The sequence below is a fragment of the Pristis pectinata genome, chromosome 14 (assembly GCF_009764475.1).
Source record: "Pristis pectinata isolate sPriPec2 chromosome 14, sPriPec2.1.pri, whole genome shotgun sequence".
NCBI lineage: Eukaryota > Metazoa > Chordata > Chondrichthyes > Rhinopristiformes > Pristidae > Pristis > Pristis pectinata.
This window is the reverse complement of record NC_067418.1, coordinates 51,972,114-51,987,081: the sequence shown is the minus strand read 5'-3', so window position 1 is coordinate 51,987,081 and position 14,968 is coordinate 51,972,114.

Sequence of the window (14,968 nt, the reverse complement as noted above, 5' to 3'; positions counted from 1 at the left end):
AATTGGGATAACAAGTCAAGATTTTGCACTGCACCTCGGCACATGTGACCGTAATAAACTAAATTAGCACCTTTCAGTGAGATGAACCAATTGGGTCAGGCAGCTGTGTGAAGGACCAATGGTGTCCGGACGTGTGATCCGGAATTCTGTGGACATTGAACAGTTCTGTCAAAGTGAAAGATCGAGATTAATCCTTTCTATGGATCAGAGGATGGATGTAGAAATTCAGAAACTTTGAGTCGTTTAATCTGAGGTCACTGCGAGGGCCATGGCTGGAATAGATGATTCAGACTCTGGTGCGAGACAGTTTGGAAATTATGCGGGGCCAATTTGTTTTATTTATGAAATGGATTTGGGACAAAATCTTCGTAAAAATCTGACCCATCATATCCCGTTCAAAAGCCCTTCAACTCAATCCAATAACATCTTGTTTTTCAGGCGCCTACATGGGAACAAATATTTCAGAGATCAATCTTCTTCTTCCCCCATTCCCCACTTCTCATTTCTATTTCCCTTTCCTTGGAGCAGACTCGGTGAGTCGCATGGCCTGCTTCTGCTCCCTTGTCTTGTGATCTTGTGATCTTGTGATCTGTGACTCTCATAATCCGGCCGATTTCGTTCAGATCACCTCGCTGGGAAAACAAGCCCAGCCTATCCAATCTCTCGCCATAACCTGCAATCCAGGCAAAATCCTAGCGATTCTCCTCTGCTCTCTTTCCAGCAGAATTGCATTCTTTCCCGTACTGTGGTGACCAGAATTACACACACTGTTCTCAATGCATGTTCCATTTTATATTCCATGTCCAGACCTATGAAGACTGGCATGCCTCACACCTTGCTCACCATCATATCAAACTCTGCATCCACTTCATGGAGGTATGCACTTGCACCCCAAGATCCCACTGTATTTCAACACTTTCAAAGATCTTGCCATTCACAACGCACTATATCTTTACAATTGATCTCCTAAAGTACTGCACTTCACATTTGTCAGGATTAAACTCCAGCAGCCATTGATGCGCTCATATCTGTAACTGATCTGTATCACGGTAGCGTAGCGGTTCGCGTAACACGATTACACCGCCAGTGACCCGGGTCCAATTCCGGCCGCTGTGTATAAGGAGTTTGTATGTTCTTCCAATGTCTGCGTGGGTTTCCTCCGGGTGCTCCGGTTCCTACCACATTCCAAACACGTACAATTTCGGAGCTGTAGGCATGCTCTGTTGGCACCGTAAGAGTGGCGACGCTTGAGGGCTGCCCCCAGAACACTCTGCACAGAAGATGCATTTCACTGTGTGTTCCGATGTACATGTGACGATAAAGATACCTTATCTTATCTTATCTTTTCTTTGGCAATCTTCAGCACTATCCACATCACCAACAATCTTTGTATCGTCCGCGAACTTATTAACTCGCCGATCCATTTTTTCATCCAGGATATTTTGATATTTCACAAACAGCATCGGTCCCTCGACTGAACCCTGCGAAATACCACTGGCCAACGACCTCCAGACAGAAAAAGTCCCATTAACCACGACCCTCTGTCTTTCATGGGCAAGCAAATTCTGAATCCAAACAGGCAGATTATCGCGGATGGCACGCATCGAAATCTTCTGGATGAGTCTACCCTGAGGGACCTTGTAAACCTCTGAAGGTGATCCATGCAGATATCATCAACATAGAACCATAGAACACATGACAGTATAACCCAAAATAGGCAATTCGGCCCACCATGTTGTGCCGCCATTCAAACCATACCAAAGACTATCTAACCCTTTCCTCCCACATATCGCTCCAGTTTAAATTCCTCGATATGCTTTTCTAACAATCTCTTGAACTTACCCAACATATCAGCCTCCACCACCACCACAGGCAGCGTATTCCATGCAATAACCACTCTCTGGGTGATAAACCTCCCTCTGACATCTCCCTTGAACTTCCCACCCATTACCTTAAAGCCATGTCCTCTTGTTTTGAGCACTGGTGCCCTGGATAAGGGACGTTGGCTTTCCACTCTGTCTATTCCTCTTAATATCTTGTCTACCTCTATCATGTCTCCCTTCACCTTCCCTCTCTCCAATGAGTAAAGCCCTTGCTCTTCTATCATCCCGACCTTCATCAGCGAAATTCGTCACTTCCTCCAAGGACAAAATCAATTTCGTGGACATGTCATTCCCCGCACGAATCTGTCTGTCCCTAACTAGGCCAAGCTCTCTCAAATGCTCATTAATCCCAAACTGAAGAATCCTCTCCAATAACTTCCCTACAAATGACGTGAGAATCACCAGTCAAGAGTTACCAGGAATATCCCTATTTCACTTCTTGACAAACGGAACAACATTCGCTCCTCGCCATTACTCGTTCACCTCGTCAGTGGCTGGTGTGGACCCGAATATCTTGATCAAAGCCTCTTCAGTCTCGTCTCCTGCCTCTCTCATTGACTTGGGATTTATTTCATTAGGTTCTGGGGACTTAACTCCTCCGGAATTTTATATTTTCAGCCCAGGATAAGGACTCTGACTGTCTAGATTATCTCTGCCTCTCATAACTTGAGACATTTCTATCAGATCGCCCTTTAGCCTTCAACACTCCACAGAAAACAATCCAAGTTTGTCCACCCTCTGCTTATCGCTATTACTCTCCAATCCAGGCAACATCTTCGCGAACATCTTCTTCACCATCTGTAAAACTATCACATCGTTCATATAGTGTGACCACCAGAACTGCACACTATACTCTAAATGCGACACAATTGACGACTTAAACAGCTGCATCATGCCTTTCCAACACTTTCACTCACCGCCACGACCGATGAAGGCAAGCATACCGTTCGACTTCTTTAGCACCCTAACTGCTTGTGTGGCCACTTTCAGGGAACTCTGTGCACTTGAGTCCCAACATCCCTCTGTACAGCAGTGTTATTAACTTTCTTGTCATCAATTGTGTACTTTAACCTTGCACCTGAGCTCCCAAAGTGAAACACCTCACGCCTGTCCGGATTAAACTTCATCTGAAATGTTTCCACCTGTATCAGTAACTGATCTGTATGCCGCTGTATTCTTAGACAGCTGTCCACCCTGCCCACAACGCCACAAATCTTCGAGTCATCCGCAAAATTTCTAACCCACCCATCTACATTTTTATCCAAGTTCCTTCCATGTATCGGAGACAGGAGAGGCCCAGTTTGAACCAGATCACACATCCCCAAATTACACTCAGCCAATGAAAGAATATTTATCTGCATCCAAGAGAGAGGGAGCTGCTGCAGACAGTCATGAGACACTTAACAATGGGATTAAGGTTGTCTGCAGATGTCTCTGAATTGCACTTCCTTGCAAAAAATATTTAAAATTGTTAATTTATATTCAGGGCGGTCTGGCATTCCGAACGTCATTTGTTGAACTGTTCTGTTTAGCCTGCATGTTTTGTTTCAGTCACTGACGCATGGACACCCATCTCCCTTTCGACATGAACAGATCTCAACCTATCACTAATTAAATTATATTCTGTCTTTCTGTTTCCCTTTCCACAGTGGTAATTTCATACGTATCCATGTGAAACTCTGTCTGTCATGCATTTGTCCACTCACGCAGATTGTACAATGAATATATAAAAGACTGCAGATGTTGCAATCTGGAGAAACAACCAATCTGCTGGAAGAACTAAGTGGGATCAGCAGCATCTGTGGGAGAGAAGGAATTGTCGACATTTCAGATGGAAACGCTGCATCAGCACTGAGAGTGGAGAGGCGAGATTGCCGGTATAAATCGGAGAAGTTGAGTGGTGATAGAGGGTTGCGGGGTGATTGGTAAACTGACGGGGTGTGTAAGGTGATGAGAAGGATGTGCCATTTAGGGGAGGTCAGCCCGGGGTATGTGGAAGACATTGGAAGCTCAGGGATTGTCTGTGCACCTGTGTACCCGGGCATACACGAACTTGTGCATATGACAATAAACTCGACTTTGACTTTGCCTTTGGTGTCCAAAATGCAACTTAATCTTTTGCCCAGGTCAATGCAAGGAGAATACGGATGCTCAGTAAAATATTGTGCCTCTGCATGTATAGACTGGAATGGAAAGTATTTAGTTAAACCGCCATCTGGTTGATGATGATCTGAAATCCATGCAAAGTTGAGCAAAAGCAATTTCAGCATGGTCGTTGAACTTCAGCATTTGGAATGGTTCACATCAGCACAACACCCACTTGCCCAGCATTCTAAGTGCGGTGGTTGCTGCAAATCTGAAAACGAGCAAAGAGAACAGTGGAATAGTTTGCAGACGAGGCGCTTTCAGTGTTGATATATAGAGAATTACGAAATTTAATGTTCAGCTCCGTCATCATTCCCCAGGTCATCACCAACCAGCTCCCACATTTGATCTCATTGTTTGGATTATCCGGGGACCGAGTGTTCCTTCCCCTTCCATGGGTTAATCTGAAAGGTTCTTCGATGTTGTCTTCTGCTGTTGTTTATTCTGCAGTATTGCAGACACTGACAATGACCTGACTCCTGGACTTAGATAGTTATAACAGGAAAGGAAACAAATGGGGGAGGTAATTTGAACCAGTTATTTGTATCAGTCTTCACGATAGAGGATTCATCAGACAGTAAGTTAGAACTTTTAACATTCTCTAACGAGGGATACGGTATTGGAATCATGAATGAGTGTAAAGTTGGACAAACCACCTGGATCATTGGCCTCCATCCAAGGGTTTTAATGTATGTGGCGACAGAGACATAACAGTGGACCCGTCTTTTGTTTATTTTACTAAACTTACATCGTACCTGCAGTGTGCCGGCGGATTACAGAATTCAAAATGTGACTCGCTGTTATTCAAGGAAATAGCAGAGTAAAAACGGAGAGCGACAGATCAGTTCGCTGGAAATCCGTTTGAAACATACCTGAGTGTGTCATCTGGGAGGGAATGATCGTTCCTTTACTTGGAGAAGATTCATGTCATCAAACCTCGTCAATGTGGTTTTACGGAAGGAACTTCGCACTTGACAATTCTTCTCGAGGATGTATCGTACAGAGCAACTGAAACTGTTGTAAAGGCGGATGAAGGCTGCAACAAATCCATCAGCTCCAATCGTCGTGGTTTCCATGACATTGGAATCATTTGGTTGATTTGTGAAGTATCGTGTGATTTTTGTCGTGCAACATCTAGTACACGTTAAGCGAATACACGCACAGGCATCTTCGCTCTGTGGGCTAATAAATAGATCAACGGAACGAAGACCATTATCCTCGACCTCGAGGGATGGCCACGGCGACGACGACGACTTACAGAGTTGAGAGTTGATTTGCATCGTTTGGACATACAAATACATTGCAGCCATGTATTTCCATGTCTAAAAGATCCATATAAAAGGGCAGTGCCTCAGATAAGTGCGAACAGCACTGAGGATCGTGAATTACCATGTTGTGAATAGCGGCTTTCAGACAGAATGCAAAAACAAATGAAAGGAATAATCATTTTCAACTTGAAATAATGCTGTTCCTGCAGAGCCCAGGTCCTCAATTCAGGAAGATCAATAATTCTGTACACAGTGTAGTCTTGGAGAAGCGGACAGCGTGCAAGTTCTGCAAATTTACTGACGACGGGAAAGTAGTTGGAAGACAGGCAGCAAATGGAACTTCTAGACAACAACTGGATATGGACAAGTTCGGTGAGTGGCGAAAACCTGGCCAAAGGTTTTTGATGTTGGTATGTGTGAAGATCTGCAATTCGATGGGGTTATTAATCACATGAATGGAGAGGGATACTTAATGAGTGGAGTACAAAAGGGAGGCGGTGTCCTTGTGCATGAAACCACGGAAGGTCAGCAGGCAGGTGCACCAAGAATATAGGATAGCAAACGGCATATTTGATTTATTATCACAAGGATTTGGGGATTAGAAATAGTGATATATATTTAGAATTGTACAGGTTTCTGAGGCAGCCCCTGCATTAAAGTATACCGTTTTGTTCCACTGAGGCAATGAAGGATATTATAGTACTGAAGACAGTCCAGAAGAAAATGACTAAACTAATCCTAGGGATGAGGGCGTTGTCCTATCGTGAATGCTGATGATGTTAAAACCGTGTTGTTTTGAATTTATAAGAATTAGGGGTGATCTTTATAAAACATGTCAGGTTCTGGGGTGGGGGTGGGGGAGGGTCAGAGAGGAATGGTCGACGGAAAATCGACATCAGAGGAAGGACAACTAATAACTAAAATTGTTCGTGACAGATCGCAAGTCAATGATTCTCTAGACTCCTCCACACCGGAAGGTCGTGGAGGCTCAATCACTGGACGATTTACAAAAGATGTGCATTTGTATTTAAAAGGTCGAGGGAATTGTGTCTTTGTGAACTGGCAAAGAAGTGATGCTGAGAACTGTGGCAAAGCAGCCGTGATCACATTGAATGAAAAACTTTTCAGAGACAGTCAGGTTTGCTCCTCGTGTTGTCCTTATGCTCAGATCAGTGAGTGCACTGGATTGTCCATTAGTGTTAAATCAGCAAAATGATTGGTGTAGCTCACACCATTAAAAACAGCAATCACACGTCTACTTTGGGCACAGGATCAAATAAAGCGTAAGAGCATACACAAAAGGAGAAAGACCCTGGCATTTTGTAACAGAGAACACTCAATTCACACTCATCAAGACCTTGGCTAATCTTTCACCAGAGCAGCACTTTACTGAGATATTTTCCAAAACACTATTCTCACATTCAAATCTACCCGTCCGCTGCTTCATTCTAACTCAAAGGCTGAACACTCAGGACCCTCTGCGGTACAGAACTCCAAAGACTCACGATACCCTCTACGAAGAAATGTCCCCTCACTTGATTCCCTGGTTGACTCTCCTATATTCTGCAACATTGGGCTTGGTTCTCGATCACTAGCCAGCTCAGCGCACTCTCTGCTTCTGGCACAAAGAGCTCTGGAAGAATTTGTGACTTTCGGTGAGATCTCCGTACATTCACAGTACTAACTTCAGAGGGATACCGAGCTGGTACAGACAGATCACTCCTATATGCAACCAGCATTTCTGGCATCAAGTGAACCTTTGATGCATCTACTTTATGGAACTAACGTTCTTTTTAGATAGAACGAGAACCAGGAGGTACACATTACTCTTGGATCCATCTGACCGAGACCCTGTACAGAAGCAAACATACACCCCCAATATTGTCTTACAACCCTCCCTTAACTCAGGTCAACGTGCGCTTTGTCTCCCTAACCATATATTGCAGCTGCATGGTTGCTTTATTGACTTCTATAGAAGGATGCAACATCGTTTTGAATGTCAACATTACCTATTCACTCAGAGTTTAGCACAAAGAGCAAAACCTTTCAAATGCAGACGACGTCAATTTGAACCTGTGTAATATGCTGGTTTGTTTACACGTGGAGAGACTTCTGTTCTGCGCACTTTGCGAAGAACGACAACGTTCGAGCGAGTATTCTGAAAGATTCAGTAGAATGGTTTCCTGGATGATCGATTTCAGCATCCAGATTTGATCGAAGAAACGCGCGCCCATGTCAAACCTCATCCGGACACATAATGCAACTTTGCACCGACCCATATCAAGACAGTTAAATGTCTGTTTGGCATTCAGCGGTTTTCATATCAACTGATTGCACGAGACATCCAGGACTTCACAATGGTTTCTCATTGACAGAGAACGACTGGGTCATTTTCATGGAGCAGGACCTGAGGGAATAGCGGAGATGTGAAGGGCTCAACCTTTATGCAGTCTATGCAGTTTTCCTTGACAAACATTTGGAAATATTTCGTTTCAGGGAATCATTTCCTAATGTAGAGCAGTGCGAGTGGAATTCCACGAACAAGTGAGAGGCAGAAAGAAAACGGAAGGGTCAGCGATGGAGAATGTGAACTTGGAACTAGGATTCGACTTGGCAGCAAAGGGAAATAAGTTATGTGTAAGAAAGTAGCAACATTACAGCCGTAGATGTGCCGAGAAAAGGTTAAGTGAGGGCGCTCGGTGTCTCTGAAGCAGATCTTTGATCTCCGACTCGGTGCCGTGAATTAAAATTGCAAATCTATGGAGAAATCGTGGTGACTGCAGAAAGCACGTTGGACTGACAAATCCAGCAAGGACATGATGCGCCGAAAGTCTCCAACTGTGCATTGACCTTTCCACTATTACGTAACCGATTAGGCTGCTGCATGGTGTTAGAAATTGAGTCAAATTTTCTTGTCAATGACATTTCATTGAGGAAGGAAATGTTTGTTGATATTGCAACGGGACCAGAATCACCTCAAGCCCTTCATCAACATTCTCATATTCAGGGCGACCCAAAACATTCGGCACTTTAGTTTTGTGTTCGGAAGCGGACGCAAAGAAGCTACAAAGCTTGGACAAGTTGCTTGACGCATTAATGCATGGCAGATTCAATATATCGTTGATAAATGTGATGGTATCCATTTCGGAGAAGGATGTGAAAGATCAGATATAATGTAAATGTTGCCAGGTTTGGAACCACTGATGTACAAATGTCTCCTGGTGTTCTTGAACACTCGTCAGTGAAGGCCGTTGATAAGACAATGGGTATGTGGACATTCACTGATAGAAGTTTTGTATAGAGGAGCAAAAATATCCGATTACAATCACAGAGCACCAGTGAAATACCGATTTTGTACAGATTGAGTCGCATTATATGAAACAATGGGAACTGCTTTCATCGAACGAATGCAACGACAGTTGACCAGACTGATTGAAGGGATGCTGGACCAGCAGTGTGAAGAGATATCTGGTCTCCAGTGAATTTATTCACGGGTTTCGAGGAACGAGAGGAGACATGGAAATCTACAAAATTCTGGAAGGTCTCGACAGACGATATGCAGGGAGGAGGTGTCGTGTTGCTGAGGAATCTGGAACCAGGGAATGGGTATTGAGAATCAGCGGCGCACCGGCTGCGATGGCGATGATGATGAATGTCTTCTCTCAGAGGTCGATGGATATGCAGGAATCTTCAAGATAGGATGCTGTGAAGACCAAGTGACAGAATATATCTGCGTAGTCATCAGATAGATTACTGGACACAAATGCCTGAATGGTATAGGAACTGAGCCGGAATATACACTGACATCGAGGCCCCAATTACCGAGTCCTGCATTGATTCTCTCGATATTTCCACCTTACTTACTGTCTGTTCAATAAGAGGCTGTGATCAGTCAGCATGTATTTTAGTTTTGGAACTCTTCTCCCCTGCCCAGTGCCTGTTTCAAAACCACATATGTACCGCATCCAATTAATGCCTGATCAGTGGTTTTATTTAAAAGGCTCCCTCACCATCGAGTGAGAGAAAATATAACACAAGAGTTGCGAAGCTATTAAATAGTTAAAGACCATGATACAATCATACGGAATATTGAACTCACAGTATTCAACGTGTATTAGTTTAAGATCCTGAATCATACATAACTTGCTGAACAAATTACAAGCCCAATATCCTGGATTGTATTGCACATGTTTTCGGAACAAGGAACTGAGCAAACCGTTGAAAGGTGGAACACAGGTCGAATTAATTTTGCACAAAGGTAGTGGCGAAACGTTCCCTAGAATCGGAGAGATGGGGCTGCGCCTAGTTCTCATGTTAGAGCCATGCACCAGATACCAGCATTTGGTGTAGAATTGGAGAGAAATGAAGTTAATATTATACTTCACAAGTGGATCAATATGATGCAGCACAAACGCTCTCTCAGGTGCCTGGAAGTAATGTTTATGTTTCTGTATTTCTTTTCTGATCCCATGGGAAGATTCTCCCTAATACATATGAAGCCTGTCTCTGTAATGCGCTGCCAGTAACATTCCAGCACAGAGGACAGAGATCCTCCATCATATTACGCCAGGATGGGAGTTCCACCCAGCGCTTATCCATTTTACCTGCTGCCTCCAATCGTACGGGCAGAGTTAATCTACTTCCCGATTATAATAGCCTTTGGGTTTCCTGGTAAGTTATTACATCGAAGTAGGAAAGTTACGAAACGGCTATTGAAATGTTCCCCGTTATTATCTTGGCAACAGGATGATGTTTAATGTTCTTGACCCGAAAATCAATTGAAAGGCGAAGAGAGCAGTGGGCGTTCATTCCTGATCTACCTACCCGCTTGGTTTACCTGAATATCTGCTTTTTACCTGAAAAATCTTACAATAATTTCGTTTTCTCAAATATTCCAGGAAATTGCGTTTGATTGTAAACCAATGCCGTCTGTAAAAACGGTGATATTCACTTCAATTTCTCCATGTATCAACTGATCACCTGTTCCTTTCCGTTACTCTCGATAATGTCCCGTCAGCCAATCCTCATGTGCAATTTCAAAATTGAACAACTTCCACATGTCTCAGTTGAGGACCTCGCCAGCGCTCATGCCTGCACGCACGCCTGAGAGTCTGGGTCGTCAGGTAAGCGACTGCAGTGCCATTGATCGTCATATCTGACTGTTTTAAAGTGGCGTGCCGAATATCATTCAAAGTCATCCCAAACCCTGCCGACAGTGGGTTTACACTTCGTGGTGGAACAAAGATTCTGAGATCCATCTCCTAAAGGATTATTATACTCCTCTTCACATTTCCCCTTCCGAGCGGTGGCAGACAGCTGCCTTCTGCAACATCCTCTCCAACATACTGCTGCTGACGGTATCAATTGCACAGAGAGAACGATTGAAACATGGCACAGCCTCGCCGTGAACCTATGCTGACATTGTTTCACACATCAATGTGACATCCCTTTCTGATATCTTTCCACCCCATTCTGTCCCACACGTCGAATAAATGCCGGAATTACTCGCTTTACTTCTCACAAACACTTCCATTTTATTATCAGAACCTTGCGGTCTCATACTGGGCCTCCCTCGCTGAATAATTTTCTCCCCCCTGCTTAAATACTGCTCCAAGTAAATGTATTTTAAAATATCCCCAATTACCCGTTCTTCCCAAAGACTCTTCAACTCTGCTTCCCAACCGCGCTTTTCTAAACTGCTTCAATGTTTGCGGAGTTGCTGCCTCAACCACGAATTCAATCTGCCAGATCCCCACTGTCTCTCTGAAGACATTCCAATCCTCCCATTTCCACTGATTTCTGTTTGCTCCTGCAACCTCCGCCGCTTCATATTTGGCAACAAGCTCGAGAAATACATTTGTTTCTCTCACAAGATGTTGTAAAGTTATTTTCACCCTGACGTCCTGAATTCATCGATTCGTTCGTGTCAAACGTTGCGTCTGTCCAGGACGAATCCTTTTCGAGGGGATAATAAAATGGAATTAATGCAGGATTGGTGTGGGTGGGGGCGGCGAAGACACTTGTGGGACAAAGTGTCCGTTGCTCTGCTGGTTGTCTCTATCTTAGTTATCACAACCTGCGGGACAGTGTGTGCACGAAATAGGATCTCCTGTTTGGGTCACATACTGCCCTTACCATCGCGAAGTAACTGTGTAAATGCGACTTTGCCAAATATTTTGATTCAAAGGATGAGGTGAAGTTTCCACGGTTCGTTCGTCAGACCTTACCGGCAAACTAATCACTGGATCCGTTTGTTCATTTTAGCATCAACTCGTGCTAAACTTATGAACACAGAACGTCACCTATCCATGAACAGGCACCTTTGTGCGGTCTCAGACATCACCGAGTTTGGCGCTGATCTGTCCGTTACATTTTCACTCTGAAAACTCTTATTATTCGCCATTCCGAAATTCAGTCTCGGCGGGTACAGTTTTGATTCCTGACTCTTGGTTTGACAACAGGATTCCCCATTTGTCCCTGTCACGAGCCCCGCACGGAGAAAATCACATAAAATGCGAAGCACTTCAACTCCTCACCTTCCATGCCCCTCCACTGCTGCTCACGGATTTAAATCTGCATTCTCCCCTCGGACGACTGCAGTAGCTTCCCCTTTCCCAATGTACTGCTGATGATTTTAATGGTCCTCCATAGTATTTGACAACGGACTGTTTCCTCAAATCTGCTGCGAATTTTCGCGGACTTCACAATAGTTCAGAGACGATATGGGCGAATCACCAAGGAAGTCCCCGGTGCAGCCTTCGTTGCTCTTTGTTCCGATTTACAGTTGATACATTGCATTAAATTTGAGTGTTAAATATTTGCTTCAGTGAGCAGTAGCACCACAAGTAAATGTCCATGTTCAACCCGGATCTTGGAGACAAGTCAGTCATTAAATGACACACTGTGTAACTGACACCATAAATGTGTTCTTATCAGCGTCTCTGATTGTTCCCATCTCACAGCTAACGTGGTGTCGATTGTGATCCTGTCCCGGGGTAAGTGCTGTCTCTCCAGATGTGTCTCTCGCTACCTTGTGGCCATGGCAGCGGCAGACCTGTTGGTCGTTGTCACTGACGTGATACTGTTCGGTACTAATGAATTATATTTCCCAACAAGTTTCCTGTTCATTACCCAAGTGTGCTCCTCCCACAAGGCCATTCATCATGCGGCTGCAGACCTCTCCGTGTGGTTGACACTCTCCTTCACATTTGATCGATATGTGATGATTTTTTGCCAGAAAATGAGGTCTAAATATTGCACCGGGTAACTGCAGCCAGGGTTATAGGAACCGTGTGTCCGCTGTTCTGTTGCAAAATCATCCCCTGGTCCTTCGCAACTCAACCACTAGTTGCAGTACAGAACGTACCATGGGGCTGTGCAATGAAACTAGAATTTTATACTGATCCCGCATGGATAATAACCAGATGGATTCATTACATTCTTACCCCCATTCTCCCAATGTTCCTGATATTGCTGCTCAATGCTCTGACCATTGGGCACATTTTATCGGCCAGTAGAGTTCGCAGGAGGCTGAGAGGCAGCAAGAAGGATGCGAGTCACAATGATGCCGAGATGGCAAACCGAAGGCAGTCCATAACCTTACTCTTTGCTGTATCCGGCATCTTCATATTGCTTTGGTTCTCGTATGTTGTAGTTTTTATGATAATACAAATTATGAAGCGCTTTCAGTCAACCGGTTCGAATGACCCGATTTTTATCGCGGACCACACCAGACACATGCTGCAGTTGCTGAGCTGCTGCACAAACACTTGTATTTATGCAATGACTCAGTACAAATTCAGAGCGCAGCTGAAGAATGGACTAAAATTTCCGCTGATAATGATGTTAAAATGCGTTAAGGAAAGAAAACAACGCAGGGATTCCGGGCTTTAGATCTCAGCAGCATCTCACCTCCCTTTTTCCCTGAGACCAAAGTTCAGATACGTCTCTTGGTAACGTCCGCTGAATCTTGCGTTTTTCCAAAATTTACGTTTCTGAACATGATCGACGATTTCGCCTCAGGTAAATGCGGAGTGACCAAGCTGGTCAGAGAGTTACATCATAAATCAGCTCACCTGGGGAATCAAAGCCTTGTTTTGTAGATAGACAAATATGATAATTCAATATTGTGTTCTCCGTCCGTTAAGGAACAGGAAAGCAGTGGGAAATACTTAACGTCTTTAAAAAGGAAGGGAAGTTCAAACTTGTAGGGATTATGTTCAGCAGATAAAGTACTGATTATGGTACAGGTCACATTTTGACTACACCTTTCCCTTTACTGTCGGTAACTTCGCCGTCAGCAGAAGTGTTTTGATTGGTCACCAGTTCACTCCTGTCTGCGGACGGTGGTTTATTTATTGCGGAGAAACATTGTTTACAACGACCAATTTGTGGCCTTGCCCATCACAACAGTAATTTTATGTTGAGGTGTCTGGGGTGTGACCAGCAACACTGATGTTGCCTGTTATCAGAGGATAGAATGCATCTGTGGACGCGGCTCTTCCTGCAGCAAATGCTCTAGAGAGAGTGGTGACCTGCTATTTTTCAGGTGGTCCGTCTCCTGAGTGCTGTTTTCCCCAACCAGTTCAGCGAACACGATGAAAGTGGCGTCCCGTTTCTATGCTCTGTCGCCGATGAAATCTGTAGTTAAACAGAAATGTAGCGCAAAGGACTACAGATGTTGGAATCTTGACCTACAAGCAATCTCCGGGAGGAAATCAGTGATCGAAACATTTGCGTTGGGAGGACGGGCTGTTGAGATGAATTCTCAAGGTTTCGGGTGGAAAATCTGCATCAGGACTGAGGGCTTAGAGGAAGGATAGGCAGTGTAAAGCGAACAGGAGGAGCGGTGAAACAGGTGCCAGTTGGTGACTGTTGGACTGAAGGTTGGTGAATGGTGACGGGCAGGTGAGGCCAGGCAGGGGAGGGAGAGGGTTGTAATGGGAGACAAAGGCAGGTGGAGGATAGCTGGAGACAGACAGGAAGTGGCAGTTGAAGCCGGGTTGGGGGTGTGAAGGTGGAGACAGCAGAGATGGTGATAAACAGGAACTCAAAGGCGACTAGAGCTGGAATATGACAAGTAAGGAAGGTGAGAATAGGAACCATTCTGGGAGAGGTGAAGGGCAGGTGGAACCAGGACCTGTCGGGGGTGGGGGGAGCTGTGTGTGAAATTTGTGGGTAGGAGTGGACGGAACCAGGCGCGGCTGCGGGATGACAATGAATGATGGCGATCCGCAGAGATGTGGAAAACGGGACCATAAAGGAAGGACAGCGGGATGGTTGGAGAGAGGGTGTGGCGGGCACACGAGATGAGGCTGACATTGGGAGATTCACTGCTTTTACCACCAGCTGGTAGCCTACACAGGCGGGTCACGAGGCGTTGTTCATCTCATAGATTCGACCTTATTCTCGCAGTGGATAAGGCAAAGGATGGACAGATTTGTATGGGAATGGGAATGGGAATTGAAATGGCATGCGACCTCGCTGTTTAGGTCCCTGAATGGTGGTAAAGGAAGAGCTGTGAGAAAACCTGTTGCACCTCCTGCAGTTGTAGTGACAAGTGCCAGGAGTCAGAGAGAGGCGGGTGGGGTGGGCTGAGGGCAAACGACTTGGAAACCCGACTTCCGTCGGTAGAACCTCGCTCTGCCCCGTGACCCTGAGCTCCCAACAGTT